General features: G+C 45.7%; 1 protein-coding gene and 1 non-coding gene across 4 annotated transcripts in view; one reads left to right on the top strand and one right to left on the bottom strand.

Annotated features, from left to right (window-relative positions):
- The window catches only part of GRID1 (glutamate ionotropic receptor delta type subunit 1), a 989,717-nt gene that overhangs the window by 181,789 nt on the left and 783,608 nt on the right, over positions 1-24,320 (top strand). The gene's annotated exons all lie outside the window — the stretch shown is intronic.
- On the bottom strand, positions 11,857-11,931 carry TRNAS-GGA (transfer RNA serine (anticodon GGA)). The gene has a single exon. It is a non-coding gene; the product is annotated as a tRNA-Ser (tRNA).

The following is a 24,320-nucleotide window of genomic DNA, read 5'->3' as shown; positions in this document are numbered from 1 at the left end:
TCATCCATACCACACGTTTGTGGTGGACTTTCTTTTGAACTTACCTTAGGGTTCTGCTTTACGTTGAGAGTGTATTTTGTTTTGGTGCATGATTTCACTTTGTACTTTCCTTGAGTTGAATCTGTCGAATTTGGACTGTATCAATGCATGATGTAATGCTTTTTCATTTTGAGTTACAATAATATTGCCAATAATTTGTGAACATAATTTTGAATACAATTTTGAAACAGTATATTCACGTTTATTGTGAGCCTTCGTGCTGCTGTTTTTACAAGTACCTGGAGGTTGGCAACCCTATGGCCAGGCCTATCCTTTGATTTCCCAACCCCAGAACCAGTTTTCCCAGTTCAAGTCTTCCTTTTTTATTTTTTAAGCTGACTTTTCCAGTACTGTATCAAAAGTCTGCTTATAAGAGTAGGCTTCAAAACCACCGTCAGTAGGAGAATAAATTCCTTTGGCAGAGAGCCCAGGAAGAACCAGTGAATACAAAATCTAATGAAAACAGCGGGATTAGAAATGCATTAAGTAACTTCTAAGAAAAGACTTTGGCCTTATAATAATCATTGAGAAGCAATGGAATACCAATTTGAGATGCATATTCTGGTCTGTTTTAATATTTTAAAAAAACTCTGGAGTGTATATTTTACAGAAGCAATGGTACAGCTATTCACATAAGGAAGTACAGTGGAGATGAATAAGCAGTGCAAAATATGATAGACTAGATAACAGATAACCATATAATTTGATTATACCGTGGCTACATAGTGGCACATGTGAACATAATGTTATTTGAAAAGGGGTTATGACCTACCGTAATTCCCACCCTAGAGAGCAACAGGAGAGAAAAGTGCAGCTGAAGTGTGACAGGAAAGGGCCTGTTGCTTGAGATGATATGGGAACAGCAATTTTAAGGGTAGCTAGAATGTGTATTGGTTTAGCATACCCTGTTTGTGTCTTTTAAATTCTGGTCTTATTGTTACTATTACAATAAACGCCCTGTGTTATGAGGCAGTAAATCAGGGGCCTGCAACCATTTGCAGTTAAAGAACCAAACCGCATCCAAATTCAGAGCAAGAGACCAAGAAAGAGCCCGTATAAGAAAGCTCATTTGCGGAAATGAAAACCTACAATTTCACACCAGTAATAATTGACATGTTGATTAATAATCCATACAATTTCTGCAGCCCAAACACTGGTTGTTATGAGTTCTTTAACTGGGAAGAAAACGTGAGCAGAGGTGAGAGGTATATGCAGTCAGGAGCTAGGGATGCACACTGACATTTTATTTGTGTTCATTTTTGGTCCATTTTGTTCATTCATCGTATTAATCATATCCTACTGGTTTTCTTTTCTTCTAGGTGTTACGTGTGTTTCAGTTCTTTGTTCAATTCATTGCTTCTCATTTCTGGCTGTAGTTATTTTGCCCCCCTCCCCCAATTTGGGATGACATTCTCTGGGTGGGGATTTGCTCACCCAACAATTCACCCTGCCATACTTCAGAAAGATAGGCAAAGGGCTTCCCGATTTCAGGGCAATTAAAATGCACGCTTGCCCAGCAAGGAGGAGGTGTGAATTCCTGTATGAGTTTTTCCTTCGTTCTTGGTATCCTCAAGTGGGGAGGGCATTTTTTGAACAAAAACCTCAACAGACAGTGTTTGAGTGGGGGCCCTGCCCTACCTTATGGCCCTTGTTCGATTTTCACTGGTGTCTCCTAGCCCTGGTGACTTCATGAATCTGAGCTGGGATGGAGGAAAAATGGAAAAACACCTGAATAAGGTGGGGTGAGGCATGGGAGAGAACAGGGTTTGGTCCTTAAGAACATAAGAAAGACCCTGCTGGATCAGACCAAGGCCCATCAAGTCCAGCAGTCCGTTCACACAGTGGCCAACCAGGGGCCTCTAGGAAGCCACTAACAAGACAAGTGCAGCAGCACCATCCTGCCTGCGTTCCACCGCACCCAAAATAATAGAATAGGCATGCTCCTCTGATACTAGAGAGAATAGGTATGCAGCATGACTAGTATCCATTCTAACTAACAGCCATGAATACCCCTCTCCTCCATGAATATGTCCACTCCCCTCTTAAAGCCCTCCAATCTGGCAGCCATCACCACATCCTGGGGCAGGGAGTTCCACAATTTAACTATGCGTTGTGTGAAAAAATACTTCCTTTTATCTGTTTTGAATCTCTCACCCTCCAGCTTTAGCAGATGACCCCATGTTCTAGTATTATGGGAGAGGGAGAAAAACTTCTCCCTGTCCACTCTCTCCAAATCATGCATAATTTTATAGACCTCTATCATGTCTCCCCTCTGCCGCCTTCTTTCCAAGCTAAACAGCCCTAAGCGTCTTAACCGCTCCCCATAGGACAGTTGCTCTAGTCCCCTAATCATTTTGGTTGCTCTTTTCTGCACCTTCTCAAGCTGTGTAATATCCTTTTTTAGGTGTGGTGACCAGAACTGTACACAGTACTCCAAGTGTGGTCTCACCATAGATTTGTACAACGGCAGTATGATATCAGCAGTTTTATTCTCTATTCCTCGTCTAATTATGGCCAGCATGGAATTTGCCTTTTTTACAGCAGCCGCACACTGGGTTGACATCTTAATTGAGCTATCCACTACCACCCCAAGATCCCTTTCTTGGTCTGTTGCTGCCAGCACAGATCCCATCAGTGTATATGTGAAGTTGGGATTTTTTGTCCCAATATGCATCACTTTACACTTACTCACATTGAATCTCATTTGCCATTTTAATGCCCATTCTTCCAGTATGCAGAGATCCTTCTGGAGCTCTTCACAGTCCGATTTTGTTTTAACTAGGGCTGTCAAAAAAAAAAAAAAAAAAATTCGGTACAGTTCGGATTCGGCCGAATTTGGCCCTTGTGGGTTCGGTACGTGCCGAAGTCCGAACTCCCCCACTTCGGATCCGTTCAATTCAGCGGGAATTCAAAGTTCGGGGAAAAAATCGGCCGAATAAAGCCATTAAAAACACAGCCGCGCCTTTCCGCGGCTCTGGGGGGGGGCATTTTTGGGCTTAGAGGTTCCAAACTTTCAGCAGAGCTTCAAAGGACGTATATTGAAAGACTCCCCAAGTTTTGTAAAGATTGGGTCAGGGGGGGCTGAGATATGGGCCCTGAAAGGGGTCCCTCCACCATTAATGTGCATCTCTCAGCAGAGCTTGCCGCCCACGCACAAAGCTCCCACAACAGTTTGCAAAGCAACTCAACTTGTAAAACAACACCTTTGCAACAGGGAAAAACCAGAAGACACACAACTGAAACCTCCCCCCTCAAACCAGGGAGCGAGAGACTCGAGGGGGAACGCACACCCCAGGCAGAACCGACGAAAGCCCCCTTTGGCTTCCCCCCCACCCACAGAAACTGCTCCCTCCCCCCACACACACACAGACTCTGCTTTCCCCCACACACACACACATACACAGGAGAAAAAGTATAGATTAAAGCCCCCAAAGGGGTCTTACTGTGGCTGTCTTCTGTTCCATCAAGAGGGGCTGAAGAGGACTTGTAATCCAAGATGATTCCAATTAGGCACGGGAGGTTTTCTCTGGAGAAGATGCACAGGATCGGCTGATCCATTCATCCCAAAAGGGGAAAGGGGAAAGGGAAAGGGGAAAGGGGAAAGCCCATATCTCGAGACCCCCTGACCCAATGTTTACAAAACTTGGGGGTATCTTAAGAACACTGGTCTGAAACTCCGCTCAAAGTTTGGGATCTGTACCCCAAAAAATGCGCCCCCTGCAGCCATGGAAAGAAAAAGGGGGGAGCCCATATCTCGGGACCCCCTGACCCAATGTTTACAAAACTTGGGGGGTATCTTAAGAAGCTTCATCTGAAGCTCCAGTGAAAGTTTTGTTTCTGTACCCCAAAAAATACGCCCCCTGCAGCCACAGAAAGGAGCGAATGTGCACAAGCACCCCCCCCACACACACACGAGGATTTCGCTCTCTCTCTCTCTCTCCCTGGCCGGGCCGCACATCAGCTGATTCCTCCAGTACTCAATCCTGACTGATTGGCCAGAAGAAGACCCAGCTTGGCCACCGATTGGCCGGGGGAGGAGAATGCTGCTTACTGATGGTTATGCTGCTTACTGACGGTCGAATTTGCCGAATTTATTCGCGAACTCCCGAACTCGCTGAATTCGCCCCCCCCGGTTGCCCGCCAGTTTTGAGTTCGGTTCCTCCCGAACTAAAAACTACCGAATCAGGGGAAATTCGGCTGATTTTCAGTTCGGGCCGAACCGAATTGACAGCCCTAGTTTTAACCACCCTAAATAATTTGGTGTCATCTGCAAACTTTGCTACTTCACTGTTTAACCCCAACTCCAGGTCATTGATGAACAGGTTGAAAAGCACCGGTCCCAACACAGATCCCTGAGGGACCCCACTGTTCACATCCTGCCATTGGGTGAACTGACCATTGATTCCTACTCTCTGCTTCCTATTTTTCAGCCATCTCTCAATCCATAAGAGGACTTTGAACCAGGATGGAACTCCTTCTATGTAGTGGGGTTTGATGGTACATGATGCTGGCTTGTAGTGAGTCCCTCAGGGTCCGTATTGTCTACTTGGACTGCAAGTGACTCTGGTAGCAGTCTTTCACATTGCCTGATCCTTTTAACTGGAGAGGCCAGGGTTTGAACCTGGGGACTTCTGTGTACAAAGCAGATGCAATGACTCGTGGCTCCTCCCCTAAGATAAGAGATAAGAGCAGCTGGGAGGAGGGAAGAGGTGTATTGGGGAATCAGAGCAGCAGCTTTAACGTGAAATTAAAGAGAAATGTGATCTTCTCAGATCTCTCATGAAGAGAGAGGGAGAGCCCTCAAATCCTTTTTCATTAGATCTCCCGTGTCTCATCTGGGTTGGCTTTGTATGGTGGGGGGAGAGCTGTCCTCTGTCTAGACTGTTCTGCAGCAGCTTGCTTGCCTTATAGGGAATATAAGCAACATATTCATCATTTCCCATCCCCCTCAGGGGGATGTACCGTGATCAAAATTCTCCTTTGTCCCTCCCCCCCACACACACACTGCACTACTTCGAGCCTGCAGCTGCCTGCCTTCCAGGAAGCAAAAGCAAATCTTTGCCTCTCTCTTCTGCAGTCACAATGTCCTTTGTGATGTAGCCTCTGCTTCTGTTCTCCCTCTCCAATGACTGCATTCCAGGCAAATCAAGGTTTTTGCTCCTGGTAGGAGCTAGCCTAGGAGACAAGCCAGTGGAACAGCAGAGCAGAGAATGCAACATCAAGCTAATAGGACCCCAGGTGTTTGTATAGACCTTAAAAGGTTCACCAAAGCTATGGAGACAGTGTAGTAATTCTTGGAAAGTGGAATGCTTGTGGTCAGAAATGCCTTTGGGGATGACCCTTTTCGGCAGGAATACTTGCTAACTCCTGGTTGGCTGGCACCCCTATCATTTTCTACTCTTGCTGCCTCTCTTCATCATTTTTTTTACCTTTTCATCCCACCTTGCTTCCTGGGAGGTTGGGGCATACATGGTTCTCCTTTCCCCCTATTTTGTGATCAAAAGAGGCATTGTAGGCTAAGAAAGAGTGATTGGCCCAAAGTGGCTGAGTAAGTTTTGTAACAGAGTATGGCTTTGAGTTGGGTCTTCCCAGTCCTCTGATGCTGTAACCAGCATTAAACCACACTGACTTCCTTTCCTTTGCCTTGTCTAATTAGATTGATGAGTTAAAGAATGAAGGGATTTGACATGGATTACAATGTATTAATTTGCAAATGCACAATCCTACCAGGAGTTGCATAGGTGAGCAAGACTAACAGCCCATTCCTGAAAAGTTGGTGTGCGGTGTGCCTCTTCCTAAGCCAATTTGCATACGCCATGGGAACAAAAAAAGCCTTTTCAAGGCTTTTTTGTTTTTGTTTTCAACGGGGCCAAAAGCCCCATTGAAAACAGTGAGGCTGCGCCTGCTCAAAAGCAGGCACAGCAATGGCGTTCCCACCGCCAGTGTAACCGGCTGGACCGGGATAGGAGGCCGCCTAACCGGAGACTCCTCCTGCCCCCGGAACGCCCCCTGCGCTGGCACGGCCTCTCTTCGGCATTGCCGGCGCCGTGGAGAGGCCGCGCCAGTGGAGGGGCAAGGTGCAGCCCCGCACCGCTCACCTGTTAGTGGGAACAGCCTCGCTGCCAGCGTAAGTACGTATAATCACACGATTACACGTACTTATGCTGGCGGCGAGGTCACGCTGCCTCCTAAAGGGTTGCAGCCCAATTTTAAGGAATGGGCTGTAAGTTCACATATTAACATGAAATAATTCTCCAAATTTTTGGTGGCACGCTTCAGGTTATGTTAAATTGCTCATCCCTTCTCCCACAGAAGGGGAAATGATACATGAGATGGATTATTTTGAATTTTCAACATACTTCTTCAGAATTTAAGAAAACCAATAGTGGGAGTGTAGTTGGGACAGATTATTTGACAGTTTAATAATGAACATTTTAATACTGTTTCATCTGTTATATGGGCAATGAAGGTATGAATACCTATGACTGTCTATATTGATTCTTTTAAAAGTAAGTACCATCCAGAATCTAGGCTTTTTCCTGGTGTGTTTGTCTATTTCTTTTCCCACACACACAAATGTGCTGATCAATAGTACAAGAAACCAACCGGCCATTTTTCAAAAATAGCCATAAAGAATCCAAGATCCATCCTGAGAAAAATTGATTTCTGTTTCGCTTGCTTAAGATGTAATTTCAGCAAAGCATGAGGGTTACAATGGATTCACCTGACTGTTTCCCACTACAAGGTCTCTTCTATAATCTCCAGGAAAAGGAGATCTGTGGAACTGGGTCACAGGAAGGATTCAGCACAATACTTGAAATTCCACATCGTGGTTCCTATGTCTCCTGAAGAAATTGACCGCTGTGTTAATGCCTTCAAGGTTCTTCATGGCTCCCTGAATCAATTGGATTTCCTAGAGGGGCCACTTTATGAATAGAGTCCAAGGAAGTGGGCCAAATTCTCAGTCCCCACCCCCAACATGGCCTCATGGCACAGATGCCATTCCCTTCTCATGCACACCTTGCCTCTGGTGGGGTCAACCTGTCCCCCTCCGGGAACAGGACTTGTTCTTGCAACCCATAATTGCAAATCCCTACTTAGAAACAAGTTTCTTAAGCTGTTTTTCAGAGAGGGAAAGGCAATTTGGAATAGGGATCACCTCTCACCATTTATCCTCCAGGACTTACTTACTTACTTACTTACTTACTTACTTACTTACTTACTTTGTTTGTTTGAATTTCTACCCTGCTCTCCCCAGCCTAGGCTGGGCTCATTCTTCCACCTTTTGAAAACACCATGATTTTAGATTTTTCATAATTGACTGACAACCCTTCAGAGCTACAATAATTAATAGTTTTACAACTTCCTGAAGTACAATCTCAGATCTTGATAACAACAAAGTGTCATCTGTATAAAGCAATACTGGAATTTCATGATTGGCTAAAACCAGTGCTTGGCACCTCAAATTCTGCAGTCAGGGAATCAAATCATTCATAAAAAGAAGTGGAGCTAAAAGTCAACCTTGTCTAACACCCTTTTGGAGAGAAATAGTACCAAACAATGGGCTTCTAGACCACATGGGATTTGAGCTGTGGGATTCTCACATAATTTCAAAATTAGCCAAAGGAGTCTCTGATCTACTGTGGTTTTGGCCAGCTCATCCCAAAGTTGGTGTCTCGGAAGAGAATCAAATGCTGCTCGGAGATCCATAAAAGCTGCATAAAGGTGACCTCCTGGGTATGAAGAATATTTCTCAGCTAAATTGTGCAAAATTACAGTGATCAAGAGCGGGCACACCTCTTCTGAAGCCTGCCTGCACAGGGTGCAGAATGGATTCTGATTTGACCCAGTTCAAGAGCTTAGAATATCGGGAGGCTGCATATACCTTACCAACTACGGCCAATAAGCTTAAGGGGCAGTAATTTGCTGGATCAGATTTGGGTCCCTTTTTATATATGGGAACAATTACCACATGTCTCCACGACGGTGGCATAATTCCAGAATTGTTAATTTGGGTGAAAACAGGAGCCAGCAAATGACTCCACCACTGTGGATTAACCTTCAGGAGACCAACTGGTATAAAATCTGGCCCTGGTGCCTTACCTGGATGCATTTGCTTAATTATAGAAACACCGTTTTTGGTGAAACCAGGAGCTCAGTGTCCGGAGGTTCCAGCGGCGGTCTCTCAGAGACCATTTTGGAGGGATTACCAAATATGGATGAGAAATGCTGTTCCCAAATTTCTGGAAGGATGCATGCTGGAAGATTAGTTTCTCTAGAAAGGCCATTATTGACCAGTTTCTAGAATGTGTGTGTTTCATTATTATTAATAGCTGAAATAAATATGCTTACATAGAGCGAGCCATTTTTTACACTTAATCAGTAGATTAAAAGTGCACTTTAGTGAGGTTAGCTCTGATAAATGGGAAGATGGGTTTGGGCATTTAAAAAGACGATGTTTTGCTGTAATCTCTCTAGTGTATTCTCTGCACTCCTTGACAAACCACACATTCCTTCTTCTGTGTTCAGAAACTGGGGTCAACTGGGGGCAGACTGTCTTGAAAAGCCCCAGAATACTCGATAAAATTTTGATTAATTTAAAAAAACCTCCCTGCAGCTATTCCGTTCAGTGAGAAGAAGTGTACACTCTCTTAAAGTGGTCTTACATTATTTGGGCCCTGAAGTAGGTTAGATACTGGCCCTGGGGTTAACATACATTCTGATGGGAGCTGCATTGTAAACTGTACAGGGAGATGGTCTCACACACACACACACACCCCAATAGTCACCCACCCCAAAGTCATGGGTCTGTGGCAAAAGCCTAGGGGAGGCCAAAACATAATCAGACTAGTACCTCTACAAGTCATGCGAGTGTAGACTGCTGATAGAGCTGTTCCTCTATACCCATTTAGAATCACAAGACCATGATTTATTGCATGACTAAATCGGAGTTTGCTGGCCAAATTGATCTTAGAATCTCAGCCAATGCAAACAGTTTCCCCCAACCCAGGTTACTTTGAACCTGTCTGAAACAGGGAATAAAGGAGGCTACAGCGACCATGCGTAAATGACCTCATTGTTTAATAATTTGTTGCCAGTTGTTCAAAAATCTAAATAACCATATGAGCAGTTAATATACACTGACCTGCTGCTAAATTTCAAGAACTAAATTGTGGTTGTTGAAAATCATTTTGCTTTTCCGGTGGGGAATTCCCTAAAGAGAGATCACTTCCATTAGCTTCATTGGGAGGCAGATCCTCACTGCTGACATCCAGGAGAAATTCATGAGTTAATGAAGGACTCAGCGATTAAGGGCTACCCTAAAACAGCATACCTGTTGGAGATAGATATAGGCACAGGAACTCCAAAGATGCTTGATTTCTTCTTAAATTCAAACAATTAATCAATCTTCAGTTGTTTTGGTGTCTTAATTCAGTCCCAGATATCTGAGTCTGACCAACAACTTTTTTTGAGCTCATTTGAGGCAGAAGATTAAACAGAACACCAGTTATCTGGCAAGTTGGCAAGCTTCCAGGTCTCCAAAGTAAATACTTGTTAGTAACTCCTGTCATCTCCCAGCTCTTAAGGTAAATAGCCGAGTGTTGTTAAAATCGGCCACTTCAGAAGGTCACTCCCCCAAGGACTCAGTCAACTTGATCGGTGTCAGTGATGGTGACAAGGGGAAAGATGAGAGACGCAATGAGCGATATAGGGAAAAGAGAGGCAAGGTGAAAACAGGATGACTGAACAAATGCAGCAATGGCTATTATGATGTCACGGAGAAGACCACCAACTCCCATATGAACCTACCCAACTGCTAAGGTCGCCTTATAAGGCCCTGCTTTGAGTTCCCCTGGCAACCCAGGAGAGGGCTTTTCCGGTCATGGCATGAACTCTCTGTCCAGGTATATTTGTCTGCCCCCTTCTGTCACTGTCTTCCATCAGTGGGTGAAGACTTTTTTTGGGGGGGGGGGTTGGCTTAATTGGGCAGAAAGGTGGCATACAATGATGTAAATAAACAAATAAGTGCAACCCAAAGCCCAGTCAAAGCCTTCTAAGCCACTGACTTCGATGGACTGAAAAGGATGTAACTGTTTAGGATGTCGGTGCTAGAATGATGTAGATGTTTTTGTGTTTTTGATTCTTGTGTTTTTGACTCCTTGTGTTTTTGATTCTTGGACTACCATTTTGAATTCTGAAGAGACGGGCAGCCCATTCCTGAGCCTTCGGCAGCCAGGGACAGCGTGGCCGAGGCGCATCTGCGGCTCCTCCAAAGCTGTTCCCCAGGCACCAAAAGGCTTTAAAAAGCCTTTCGGAGGCTTTTTTAATTTTTAAACGGGCCATTTTTCCCCATTGAGAACAGCAAGGCTGTGCCGGCATATCAAGGCGAAAGGGGACAAGAAGCTGCCTACCGGCAGCTCCGCCCCCCAGCACACCCTGGGAACACCCCGGGATACCGGTGCGGCGCTTTGTGCTGGTGGGACACTGGCAGAAGGCCCAGCCGGTGTCCCTGGGCGGTGTTGCCACGGCGGCGCTGGGAGACCGGCATCTGGGTCCCTTCTGGCATCCGTGCCAACCTGGACATCGTAACAGGCACGGCTGCTGGCGGTCGTGTTACTTAGCCGGCGCAGCCCTTTCCTGGCCTCCAAAGGACTTTTGTCCTTTCAGGTCAGGAATGGGCTGTGAGAACCTTATATGAACACATATGGACATGGTGTCTCATAACCTTTCAGATGCCAAGCAGATGTTCAGTGCTATTTATCATGGCCGCATGGACCCCTCCCCCCTTGATCTGCAAGCTGGATTTCAGAGGCCACCGTTCAACAGTCAACAGTTCAATACTAGTCATGATGCATACCTATTCTCTCCAGGATCAGAGGAGCATGCCTATTATCTTAGGTGCTGTGGATCACAGGCAGGATGCTGCTGCTGCAGCCGCCTTGTTTGGGGGCTTCCTAGAGGCACCTGGTTGGCCACTGTGTGAACAGACTGCTGGACTTGATGGGCCTTGGTCTGATCCAGCAGGGCGTTTCTTATGTTCTTATGTTCTTAACACCATCATGAGAATTATGAATGCACAGTTCTTCATACATAGAAGACTCAGAGGTAACAACATGGTTCACACACTCCCAAGTACTTGTGGCAACTTCTGCTCCTCCTTGCAATATGTATTTGAGAATATTGTAGGACAGAAGTAGAGGGCGCAGCTTGTGTGTCGTTTGGCGATCGATCCATTCTTTCACCTCAGATAAGAAGGCCCTACAGCATTTTCCCTTTTCCTTCCCAAGGATTAACAATCCCAAAGAAACGAGTTATATAAGGTCAGTGTGAGGTGAACGTTAAAAGTCAAAATGCCTCCTGTCTGCGCTCATCCCTGCAAACATGTGAATTTGGTGTATGTTATATTTCAAGCGTTTGAGGGCAGCATATTGGAAGAACAGAAAGTTGTCATTAGTATTCCTCCCCTTGTCCCCTCAGCATTGTGTGTGTGTGTGTATTGGGGGGGGGGTCAGACTGGGCCTCAGTTTTGTTTCAGCTACTTTACAGTATGCATAGTATTACGTTCATTAGCATTGCTTTTGTCTTTGCCTGATGACTAAGAATAGCCCAGCTTAGCCCAAAGCTCATCAGAGTTGGGAAGGTAAGCAGGGTCAGCCATAGATGAGAGACCACCTACACATGAACACATGAAGCTGCCTTCTACTGAATCAGACCCTTGGTCCATCAAAGTCAGGATTGTCTATTCAGACCGGCAGTGGCTCTCCAGGGTCTCAGGCAGGGGTCTTTCACATCATCTACCTGCCTAGTCCCTTTAACTGGAGATGCCAGGGATTGAACCTGGGACCTTCTGCATTCCAAGCAGATGCTCTACCCCTGAGCCACAGGTCCTCCCTAGGAAGACTGAAGTTGCTATGTGGAGGAAGGCAATAGTAAACCACCTCTGCTCCTCTCTTGCCTGGAGCAACCCATGTATGGGATCGCTATGAGTTGGCTGTGATTCAGCGTCATGCTTTTCTTCTTCCAATGTCTAAGGAACACGACAAAAGCTTCTTTTGGTCTTCCAAAAGATGTGTTTAATTCATTTAGGCACCACAAAAGAGGATTGTCTTATACAAGGAAGTGCAGATAATCTTGTCGCTATTGTGCAAAGATGTGGGGTGAGAATTTGGAAGTGTGCTTGATGTGCTTTTCCTCTTGCAGTCTTAATGGTAATTAATCTGGGGATTTACTTATAGCTGTCAAAGTTGGTTTGTCGCAACAAATGTTTCTATAAAAGGAGTCACCAGGCAAAGGGTGTTAGAAACACTTCGCAAAGATGAGATTAAACCTTAAACCAAGCAGATGCTGTCTATCCCAAGGATAGCTCATATGAAGTCTCTTGTGATTGTAGGAGAGGAACTTTACTGAAAGATGTCTTCCATAATATTTATTTATTTAGTAGGCAGCAGTGATTCTGAAGGGGGGTGGGGGAGACTTGACAAATGAAAGATTAAAGAAGAAAGTTGAAAGTATAACATTGTGCATCAATATTCCATTCAAAATGATGGCTCCCAAACTCTCAAACCCTCTTCTAAGCTTACTGTACTTTTCCCACATGTAAATTAATGCCCTGAAACTTTCTTTCTCACCAACATAAAAACAGAGGAATCCCTCTCCAATTACCAAGGCTATATTTTATGCTTCATGTTTAGTATTTATAAATATATGGCCTTCCTGAGCAGTACTCTGTATTTCTTGGCTATTGTGGGCATAATTTAGACCAGGGGTGTCAAACATATGGCCAGCAGGAAGGATCCGGCCCCTTGATAGCTCTTATCTGGCCTGCGAGGCAGCCGAGGCAGCCACACACACACACCGCTCTCCATCTGAGCTAGGGTTGCCAACTGGCAGGTATCTCCTGCTAATACAACTGATCTTCAGCAGATAGAGATCAGATCACCTGGAGAAAAATGGCCCCTTTGGCAATTGAACTCTATGGCATTGAAGTCCCTCCCCTCCCCAAACCCCTCCCTCCTCAAGCTCTGCCCCAAAAATCTCCCGCCGGTGGCAAAGAGGGACCTGGCAACCCTAATCTGGGCTGGCGAACCCGCAGCGGACCACCAAGGAAGTCCAGGGTTTCTATGCAGAGGCAGGCAATGGCAAACCACTTCTGAATGTCTCTATCCTTGAAAACCCTATGGGGTCACTGTAAGTCAGCTACGACTTGACGGCACTTTCCACCACCAGTGATAGGTAATGGATCTCAGATGTTCCTTATGTATTGATGCAGTATGTGTAGTTGTTTGAATTGTTTCTGTGCAACCATTTTATCTGTATAAAACTGTAATGTGCAGTGTTCCATGGTACTGGGGAAAGGTCAGTTGTTTTATGGCAGTGGTTTTCAAGCGACATTCTTCTGGGAAATGATGGTTAGTTTGTTTTTTCAGAGAGCGATGAGTGAAGATGTTGTCCTAAAGGCTTGAGGACAACTGCTGATCATTCCTTACAACATGGAGATACAGAGGAATGTAAGATGCAGTCTTTATGCACTATGGTGAGGACAAACAAGCCTGCTCAGTGTTGCCCTGGGAACAGTGCACACCCAACAGTCCGCCCCAGAATCCTCTCCAAAGCACTGGGATTAGTGGCAGATGAACATGGAGTACTTTGAGGGTATTCTAGCACATTCTAGAATATGGGCAACTTTGAATGTGTTGCTTTGAAGCAAGGATGACGTGACCCAGTAGTTATTTAGATAACGTGCAGAACTGAAATCAGACTGCTATGTTTGTGGTGACATGGAACATTTTGAGAAGAACATCATATACCATTTTATTTTGGCCCCCAAGCCACAGCTGACTTATGGCAACCCAGTAGGAGGTGGTTTGCCTTTGCCTTCCTCTGCATAGCAACCCTGGACTTCCTTGGTGGTCTTCCATCCATGTATTAGCCAGGACCGATCCTCCTTAGCTTCTGAGATCTGACAAGTTCAGGCTAGTTTGGGTTATCCAGGTCAGGGCTCCTATAACATAGTTAGTGAAAATCTGTTGAACTCCTACGCAGCTTTTATGTAGTGGTTCCAGTTTTGGGATCAGGCAGTCTAATTAAGCTGAAGATATTGAACCTGGAAATGCAACAAAGCAAAATGATGTGTAGCTTTTATTTTACTAAGTTAAACAATGAATTGTCGTCCTAGGTAACACAGCACATGCTGCATGGCTTGTTTTGGTTGATTGTTTGGATGATTCATTAAGAATCCTGCTAATTACACAGGTTTTTAAATGCACGAAATTCTTTAAGGGAGGCAGTGTTATGATAAATTAGGCTCCTGAAACGCTGAGATGAAGTTTTCAGAGTTCAGGAATCTGATCTGAATCGTTACTAAAAGAGATTTTTTTGTGTGTTATTTCTGAAGTGGAAGGTACTTTTTTGCTATAGCTGGTAAAGGAAGTTTCGTCACCTTCGTTGCAAAATGCAAAAAGAACCAATCCACCTGGATTTCTAGCTCCATGTTGTCAGAGTGGGTTTTGAAAGTGGAATGAGGGAGTTTCCCAGATTTCCCCTTGATGTTGTTACCAGTCCAGTAACCTGCTAGAAGTTTTAACAGTATGAATGCTTTAGCTGTGCCCCAACAGCTACTCCGTTTGTATAGACAAAGAGCAATCCACAAATGGCAAAATTCTGTTTGTCTGGGATCTAATTTTTGGCATGCTTGGGCTTACCCCATGATATTTTTTCTTTGAACAACAATCCCTCCTTCCCATCGCCCAAGCGCACGGATCACAGTGACTCGATGCTGGACACATAGGTTTGCTCTGTGCTTCACAGGGAGCATTGTGGTGTCTGTGCGGTAGATGAAGCATGCATCCTCTAAGCAGCCCTGTTTGCAAGATGTTCCTTGTGCTGCGTCATTCTTGCTTCCCTACTCCATGTTTAGCCAATCATAGCTGAATCAGGCATAGTGGAAATACTGCAGACAAATCCTTGAACATGAGAGAGAAGAGGCTTCTCAGACCTTGGCACAGATTTACAATGCAATCCTAAACAGAATTGATTTCAGTGGCCTTAAATTTGAGTAAGGTTGCCAACCTCCAGGTACTAGCTGGAGATCTCCTGCTATTAGAACTGATCTCCAGCCAATAGAGATCAGTTTACCTAGAGAAAATGGCCGCTTTGGCAATTGGACTCTATGGCATTGAAGTAGGGCTGCCCGCTCTGGGTTGGGAAATACCTGGAGATTTTTGGGGTGGAGCCTGAGGAGGGAAGGGTTTGGGGAGGGAAGGGATTTGCCATAGAGTCCAATTGGCAAAGCTGCCATTTTCTCCAGGTGAATGGATCTCTATCAGCTGGAGTTCAGTTGTAATAGCGGGAGATCTCCAGCTAGTACCTGGAGGTTGGCAATCCTACATTGAAGTCCCTCCCCTCCCCAAACCCTGCCCTCCTCAGGCTCCATCCCAAAAACCTCCCATCGGTGGCAAACAGGGACCTGGCAAGCCGAGATTTGAGCTACTCCGCATGGGATTGCAGTTTGAAAAACAGTACCTTGCAAGGGTGGACTAGGAAGCCAAAATGGGAAAAGGGCTCCATCCCTCCCTACTATATGCCCCCCCACTGCATGGAGAGAGGCTTGGCTGGTGGTGGCAGTTAACAAGTGACTTTGCTACCCTCTGCCTGGCAATTCTACTGCAAAGAGGAAGGCCCCATCACAAAAGCCAAGAAGAAGATGCTGACTTTATATGCTGACTTTCTCTATCACTTAAGGGAGACTCAAACTGGCTTACAATCACCTTCCTTTCCCCTCCCCACAACAGACACCCTGTGAGGTGGGTGGGCTGAGAGAGCTGTGACTAGCCCAAGGTCACCCAGCTAGCTTCGTGTGTAGGAGTGGGGAAACAAATCCAGTTCACCAGATTAGCCTCAGCAGCTCATGTGGAGGAGTGGGGAATCAAACCCGGTTCTCCAGATGAGAGTGCACCACTCCAAACAAGTGGACGGAAAGGAATTTCAGAATACCAGCTGGGAGAAAGGAAGACCAGGACTGATAAGGATTTGATCAGGCTTTGTTCTCCTTCTGTCATTCTGGATACAGTAATAGCAAGATAAATTGATAAGGCACACCTACCATAAAATGCTCAATCATCTTTTGTAATGTGTTTTGAGATCAGTGGGTAAAATAGATGTATTTTGTGTAAGGAATTATTTATCTGTCTGCATCTGCCACACATCTTTTAAAAAATCACAGAAATGCTACTTGGAAAAGAAATCTAAGAATGTGACTAAAAGCGGTTTGGGCACACACACACAAAAAGCTTTCTAAATTTATATCGACTGACTTGAGGGAAAACTTGTATAAAATTCCATTTTGGTGGTATTTGACACCGTAACAGTGAGCTGTATACTACAATCCAGTATTGGCATTGCTAGGCATCGAAAACACTCTGCTTAAATGTAGTCTGGTTTTGCTGGATAGCAATATGTTTTTTGAAAGAAATACTGGAATTTGGTTATTGACGTGACTGGATGTAGCTTACCAGTGAACCCTAAAGTAGTTACGCTTCAGATAAAGGAAATAGGTTTAGAAATAGTTTTGAATTTTATTACCTCTGCCAGAATGTGAACTTTGTATTTTCTTTTAGAAAAACATAAGGCCTGTCCTCACTAATGTTAGATTGATTTAAAAGGATTTGGGAGAGTGCCCTGTTGCCCAAATCAACTAGCTACAGAGGGACAGGAATTAACCCTCAATCTATTTTTTTAAGGGCACTGTTTGCAATGTACTGGAATAGTAATGTTCAAGTTAATATACAACCTTAGTTTTTTTAATGTCATAGATGATCCAGATGTGATTATATTGTCTTCTCCCTCCCCATTAGACTGGTCAGAAGTCCCCCTCCCCTAATGTTTGATGTGTAAAAGCATGTTAGGTATCTTTAATAAATGAAGAAAAGCCACAAAAGGATATTGTTTGGGAGTAGTCTCTTTCTTACAATCAGTGCATTTTGATCTAGTGTCTGGGAACTGCATATATGACAAATTCTTTCTACCATGAATGTGTGAACATATGAAGTTGCCTTATTAGTACCCCTAATGTTACCCCAATCTTCGCAATCTGTTAGGTAAATGCCTATCTACCCTGTGAAGTTCTTAACAGTTTGTCTGGTTTTTGAGCTTCTGGTGCCTGGTTTCTAGCTCATTTGGGAAGAGAGTTACACAATCTTCTGTACACGATTCTCATGTACTAGACCAAAATGTGCTGATTGTAATTAACAGATCGTCTCCAAGTTATATCTTTTTGTTGCATTTCTTTATAGTAACTGTATTTATCACCAACTAAAAAGGCCCTCTTTCTGGTGAACACCCACTTTGTCTCTGTTAGTGGAGGTACACTGAGAAGGAACTCAAATGATAATCCTAACCAGTGGGCAGGTTTCTGTGAGAAAAGGTATGCTGATCCCAGACTAGGAAGTCTCTTATAGGTAATGACTTCATATTTTGCCCAGAGGTGACCAGGCAGCCAATGAAGGTCTTCCAAACTGGTGGGATGTAGTAACTATAACATGTCTGCTGCTAGATTTTGGACCTGTTGAACCATCTCCAAGGGCAGCATCATGTAGAGCGCATTGCTGGAGATCTAACCTGAATGTAATCAGAGCAAAGGTAACCAAGACCAGTTCATGCTTCTTGAAGAATGGGCTGCAGCTGGCACACCTGCCAACGCTGGCAAAAGTCACTGAGTGCAATCAAGCGACTCCACCAGTGTATGAAACCCCATAACTAGCCGTATTGGATTGCCTGGTATGGTGAGCAATATCCCTGCCTCGGCTCCTGCCCCCCACTGCTGCTATTTGCTCCATCTGGAGCAAAAAAAAACTGGGATGGGAAATGACGTAACATCCAGTTGTACCCGGAAGTGGCATCATGATGCTCTGATTTTATGATTCCACAGATTTTATGTTTTTTACCAGGGGTTGGGGAATTCCTAGAGCATCATGATATTGCTCCTTCTCCCCATTTTTGCTCCCAGTGGAATGAAGAGATTTCCTGGCAACTGAAATAAGTCTTCAGACATATATCCAGGAATTTTAAATGGTGGGAGCATGAGTTCATGCTGCATGCTGTGTATTTATATTTTGAAATTGTCCTTAAATGTTTGGGTTTTTTTGCTGCTAGTCTCATGATAGGTTATTAAAGAGTGGTAAGCATCTGTATGACCTTTGTAGTGCAGGGAAGAGTATTAGACAGGATGATGTTTGCTATGCAGCAGAGTAATCTCCAGTTGTCTTTGACGCTCCTAATGAAACTGGTGACCCAACTTGTGCGCTGGCCTTCTGCCATATTTAACATATGGCCTTCTGGGCTCTGAATGTAGGACGGTCAAAAGATCATTTGGGAGCCAGTGAGTGCATGAGCAGGGTCTTGCCCAATTCAGCAGTAGCTAAAGTTGTTTGCACGTGGCACCAAACGGTTAAAAGGATATGCCCTGGCTACTCCAGCTCAAAGCAGGATTAACTCTGCAATTCAAAACAAGATTTTGGAGTGCACTTAGCTCAGAGGTCAGAGGAATCTGGATTTGCATCCACCCCCCTTGTAGAATTGGCTAAAAATAATTTTGTGGGATTAGAGTTTCTATTAAATAGAATGCGTATTTACAAGACACTCTTGCCTTAAAACAGAAAAGCATTTTTTTATTTGACTCTAACATCTCCTGGTGCATAGTAACTGTTCATTAAAATGAAAAATACCTAAAATGAAACTTAGCTGGGTTACTTGATGACCCATATTACTGATTATTGTGATTAATAATTAATTCTAATATGAGGACTTTCCTGCTCCCAACTGGCTAGAATCCAGACAAGGTTGCCTGTGACCTAGAGAGGTTACTGACTACCAGCTGTTGAATGGTTTAAGTAAAATGAGCTGGTACTTTCAGTTCACTGCGTCCCAAAGGACTTCATGTTCACAGTGGAGCAATGATGAAATATTTTAAGTAATAAATGAGAAAGATGAATTAAATAAGGTAAGGGGTTAGGTTTGTAATGGCATTATTGTAGTGAGACGTGAAAGTTGGTGATGGGTTGCTGTAGAGTATCTGCCCAGCTCCAGTGGTAATGAGGCCCTGAACTGTTGGACTTCAGAATCTTTGGTGAGCTGGTTGACAGACCGGAGGTGCTAGTGGAAAGTACTGTAGTCCATGACAGGCAAGGGTTGTGCTCCATGTATTGCAGTCAAATACCATAAGAACCAGAAACAGGACAGGTCAAGGGATCAGATTCCAAAGGCAGCAGCTGAAGATCAGGGCAGGCAGGTGGGCTGAGTTTCAAAGGTACCACTGCAGTGTGGGTGGGGAAAAGAGAACAAGAGCTTGGCTGGCCAGAAGTGTCCTCTCCAGTGAGAAAAATTGCTCAGCCTAAAGAGCAAGCAGTGAGGCTGAAGTATTTATAAGGCTTAGTGGAGCTAGACAGAATGCTGAGCTTCTCCTGCAGCCTACATTGTGCCCTGAAGGCTCACAGTGTATTCGGTCAGATGTACAGTAAGAATAACTTTGGTGGTGTAGCAGGATTGCCAGGCTGTGCTTGGCAAATGGCAGGAATTTTGAGGATAGGGATGGGAGGAGTGCCACCACTGCATGTGCTTTGAGGTCACTTCTGGAAAAAACAGGAAGTGATGTCACACCACTCTAGGAACTGGAAATTCTATGGAAAAATAAAAGTTTCCAGCAATTCCTAGCGCAATGTGATGTGATTTCCAGGTTTCCCTCAGAAGTGATACCATACTGCTCATTCCACCCTCGTTTTATGTTGGTCCCAAGCTGTTGTGTATGCATGTCAGTAAGTGTGAGTGAATCAAGGGAACAACGATCCTTGTAATTGCATCAGGGGAAACCCTGGGCAGCATGGAGTTCCCCAAGGTTCCTGAATTGCATGTTCCCATTGGCTACTGGAGTTTTCCCCCCCAATCACGGACTGGGGGAGAGTGGCCCGCCAAGGTCAAGGCCATCCACGGTGCCCCGCCGCCGAAGTGCAAGCAGGAGCTCCAGGCGTTCTTGGGACTCTTGAACTTTTACCATGCCTTCCTGCCCAACAAGGCATCAGTCACGGAGCCGCTGCACCGGCTCCTGGACAAGTCCACCCCGTGGTCCACCCCGTGGCTTGTGAGGCCGCCAAGGGCCTCCTCTCATCCTCCAGCCTGCTTGTGCACTTTGACGAGCGGCTGCCGGTCGTCCTGACCTGCGATGCCTCACCTTACGGCATCGGCGCTGTCCTCAACCACCAGTTGCCTGATGGTCGGGAGGCCCCAATCGCTTTCTACTCCCAGACCCTTTCGCAGACAGAACATAACTACGCACGGATCGATAAGGAGGCGCTAGCTGTTGTGGCCAGCGTGAAGAAATTCCACGATTACATCTACGGTCGCCCGTTCACCATCGTCACAGACCACAAGCCGCTCCTGGGACTGTTCGTACCGGATCGACAGACGCTGCAGATCCTGTCCCCCCGCATGCTCCATATGGGCTGACAGGTCCATATGGTGGTCCATATTCCTCAACGCGTACTCCTTCCGGCTCATTCACCGACCCGGCAAGAGCATCAGTCATGCGGATGCCCTCAGCCGCCTGCCGGTTGAGGGGTCCAACCCCGACCTATCCCCAGCCCACAATGTGCTGCTGCTGGAGACCCTGCCCGAGCCTCTGCTCCACGCATCGGACATCGTTGCCCATTCCGCGAAGGACTGCATCCTCGCCTGGGTTCTCAACTGGGTGGGGAAGGGGTGGCCGGGGGCCCGGCCAGAGGCTGAATTCACGCCATTCGCCACCCACCAGCACGAGCTGTCTGTCCTCAAAGGGTGCCTGCTCTGGGGGAGCCGGGTCGTCATCCCGGCCAAACTACGCACCAGAGTCCTGGAGGCTCTGCATGCCTGCCTGGAGGCTCTGCATGCCTGATTGTTCACATAAAGGCACTGGCTAGGAGCTACGTCTGGTGGCCCGGTATTGATGCCGCAGTGGAAGAGTGGGTCAAGCGCTGCCAGCCCTGCCAAGAGTCGCGGCCCGAGATGCCATGCAGCCCAGTCCAACGATGGGAGTCAACCGCTTACACCCGGACCTGACGTTGGACCGGCCCCCTGGCCAGGAGACTGCTGTTGCCCCCAGGTCCTTGGAGCAGGAGGACCTAGTCTACGTGCGCAACTACGGTGCCGGCCCAGCCTGGGTCCCTGCCACAGTCCAGGAGGTGATGGGGCCAGTATCATATAGGGTCGCCACTCCAGAAGGGCAAGTCCTGCGGCGGCACATAGACCAACTGCGATGCCGCCCGGCGGACTTTCCCAACCCTGCTGCCGTCCAGGAGATGCCAATGCCCCCAGCTGCTGATAGCCCAGACAGCAAGAGAGCTGTGGCATTGGAGGTTGAGTGTCCTGGGGATCAGTCCCCAGGTTGCGCGATGGACCCTTCCACAGGTCGTGCGGGAGAAGCCACCGCCCCCAACAGCACAGCTGATCTGGCGCCCAAAGAGCAGCCAACGGTTCCCACTCCAGGGCCGCACCGTTCCCAGCGGGCCCTGTCGCGCCCAAGCCACCTCAAGGACTTTGTGTGCTAGGTGGGGGGTGCTCTGACTTGTGGGGGGAAAGTGTTATGTATGTATGTAAGTGTGAGTGAATCAAGGGAATGACGTCGACGATCCTTGTAATTGCATCAGGGGAAACCCTGGGCAGCTTGGAGTTCCCCAAGGCTCCTGAACTGCATGTTCCCATTGGCTACTGGGGTTTTCCCCCACAATCACGGACTGGGGGAAAGTGGCCGCAGGCGGCCAAGCGGGCATATAAGCAAGGGTCTGGTCACTGTAAGTTAGTTCTGTTCTCGTTCACGTAATAAAGCGGTTGCTGTTGGAACTCCGTCTCTGACCTTGTGTGTTCCCCCATGCTGACTTAACACAAGCAGTGGTGGGTGATGAAGGTTGCTGGTGGAAGTCTCCTGCCTCAGTGGAAGACCTGTCAGCCCTATGATGCAGGAGGGGATTTGCTGGAGCCTGGCTGTTGGGAGCCTCAGTTTGAAAGAAAGTTCCCAGTTTCCTTGAGAGCATATATATCTGTCATTTTCTGTGAGACAGTCTTAAGTGCAGGGAGGGAGGTTGGTGAGCACACAAGAGAGGCTTCTCTGTTCAACTCCTTGTTGAGCTCTAGAACTCCCTTCCACCACTGGCCAAGTTAGGCCCTTGCTTAATGGCCTTCCAAAAATTGGTAAAGGTCATTCAGGGGAATGAAATCGCAATGGAGTATTTTTATTCTGTTGCTTTAATGAGTTCTCTATTTCCATTGCTTCCAGCTCTTTCATCTGTAATAGGTGTTTGTTGTTGTTTTCTGGTATTTTAAGCAGTTACATTCTTTTGCTGATTTATATAGTTTTGCTAATTTTTTTTGCTTATTTTCAGTTCATTATTTTCATATTTTAATGTTGTAAGCCACCCCGAGTACCTCGAAGAGGATAGAAAACTCATAATAAATAGATGAAATGTTAAAATGAGAACAAAAAGAATTTAAGAAATGTTGGTCATTTGGGATCTTCAAGCTGAATCCTCCTCTGAAGTATGAAGAATAATTTCACCTGTGTGGTAACTACAAACAGTGCAGGTCCCCTCTCCTGTTTCATACAATTAATGTTGTTGGTAGGTTGCCACTTACCTGGTGGGTATGGGGGAACTCCTGCCCTGTCCCATGTTGTCTGCCTTCACTATGATGAGTTGAGGGAGAAAAATACAGAGGACAGAATGGTGTCCTGTGATGTCATAACATCATTTCTAACTGTATAACTGGAACTAACATCACCATGCCACAGGACACTCTAGAATTACCCAAAACTCTATGGTTTTAACATAGAGTTCCAAGTTAATCTTAGAGTGTCCTGCAGTTTATGATTATGCAGTCAGAGATAGTACTGTGACATTGCAGGACACCATTCCAATGAGTCTCCACCCACCCAGCCTCCCGGGGGTTGCCAACTAAGGGCTGGCAACACTAAATATCAAGGTGCTGTACAATGTAATTCAGGAAACGAATCCTACATATTATGAGGGGAGAGGGAGAGAACCAGACATGGGGAGTCTATGAAGTTCTGCCCTTTTAGCTTAATTTACATTGGTCTTTGGCAGGATCTCCCTTTTCTGTGGCATGTGTCCCCTAAAAGGACAACTAAACCTTTAACTTTGAGTGCACATATATATCATGCTATTCTCCTTACCTATGAAATCAAGCAAAGTCAATGTTAGCCTGAGCTTTATGGGGGGGGGGAGGACAGAGCAAAGCTCCTTCTAATTACTCATCCAAGACCAGCCATTGTGCTTCATGAATCATTCAGAACAAGCATACTTGTAATCTGCTTCTTGATTATATCTCTTGGCTGCTGTGCTGGATTCTCCTCCAGTTAATTTTCTTAGCGATAAGCTTTTCTCCCAGACCTGGACTTGTATTCCCTTTCCTGCCCGGGTTTCACTCCTCTGTATTGCTTTTGACCTTCTTTAATCATTGCAAATATGAACAGTTCTTTTAATTGAAGGGAACACGTCTTCTTTAAGGGCCAGATGGCACAGAAACATGTTGCGATTGATTTCCCATTAGCCAGTGCTTTGAATTAACTTAGTATGTTCCTATTTGGATATGTGAGCTTCAGCTCTTACGAGGCTCGGTTTGGTGTTGGCCCAGTCAATACAGTTAAATAATACAGGTCATAGGCCAGAAATTTTCTCCCACAAGACTTAGCTGGCAGCAGACCTTTGGCATAATCTCCACGTGTGCTTTTCAAAGTTATCATCAGGATCTCTAGCTGTGTGTACCTTTTCCTGGGGTTGAATTTTTCCTTTTCTTCCCAGTGTGTTAGTATCTTTTTCTTAATTTCCAGTTATCCTCTCCATCTTCATCATTCTCATGCTTCTTCCCCCTTGACTTAAAACCACAGTTGAGTTCTGCAAACCCTGTTCACGGAGACCGTTCTTTCTTAATTATGAGCAGTGACACAGCGCTGTCACCAAGTCTTTGCTGAGTCACCTTCCTAAATCTCTCTCCTTCAGTGGATAAATGTGGATGGATAAATGTGGCTCTGTTGAGGCAAGCCCTGGGGACAACGTTCTGCTCAAAGAGAGCTTTTCAGGGGACCAAAAGGATAGGGAATATGAGCAAAACATGAACAAAAAGGAACAGGAGCCAAAAGTTTATTTAAAGGTTACCTTGCATTGTTTGAGAAGCACATCCAATTTAAAACTACCACACAAAGCATTTATGTCTCTATCCCTCCTCTGCTGACTTCCCTCATCACA

The sequence above is a fragment of the Euleptes europaea genome, chromosome 5, assembly GCF_029931775.1.
Source record: "Euleptes europaea isolate rEulEur1 chromosome 5, rEulEur1.hap1, whole genome shotgun sequence".
Taxonomy (NCBI): Eukaryota; Metazoa; Chordata; class Lepidosauria; order Squamata; family Sphaerodactylidae; genus Euleptes; species Euleptes europaea.
This window is presented reverse-complemented; position numbering and strand designations above follow the sequence as displayed.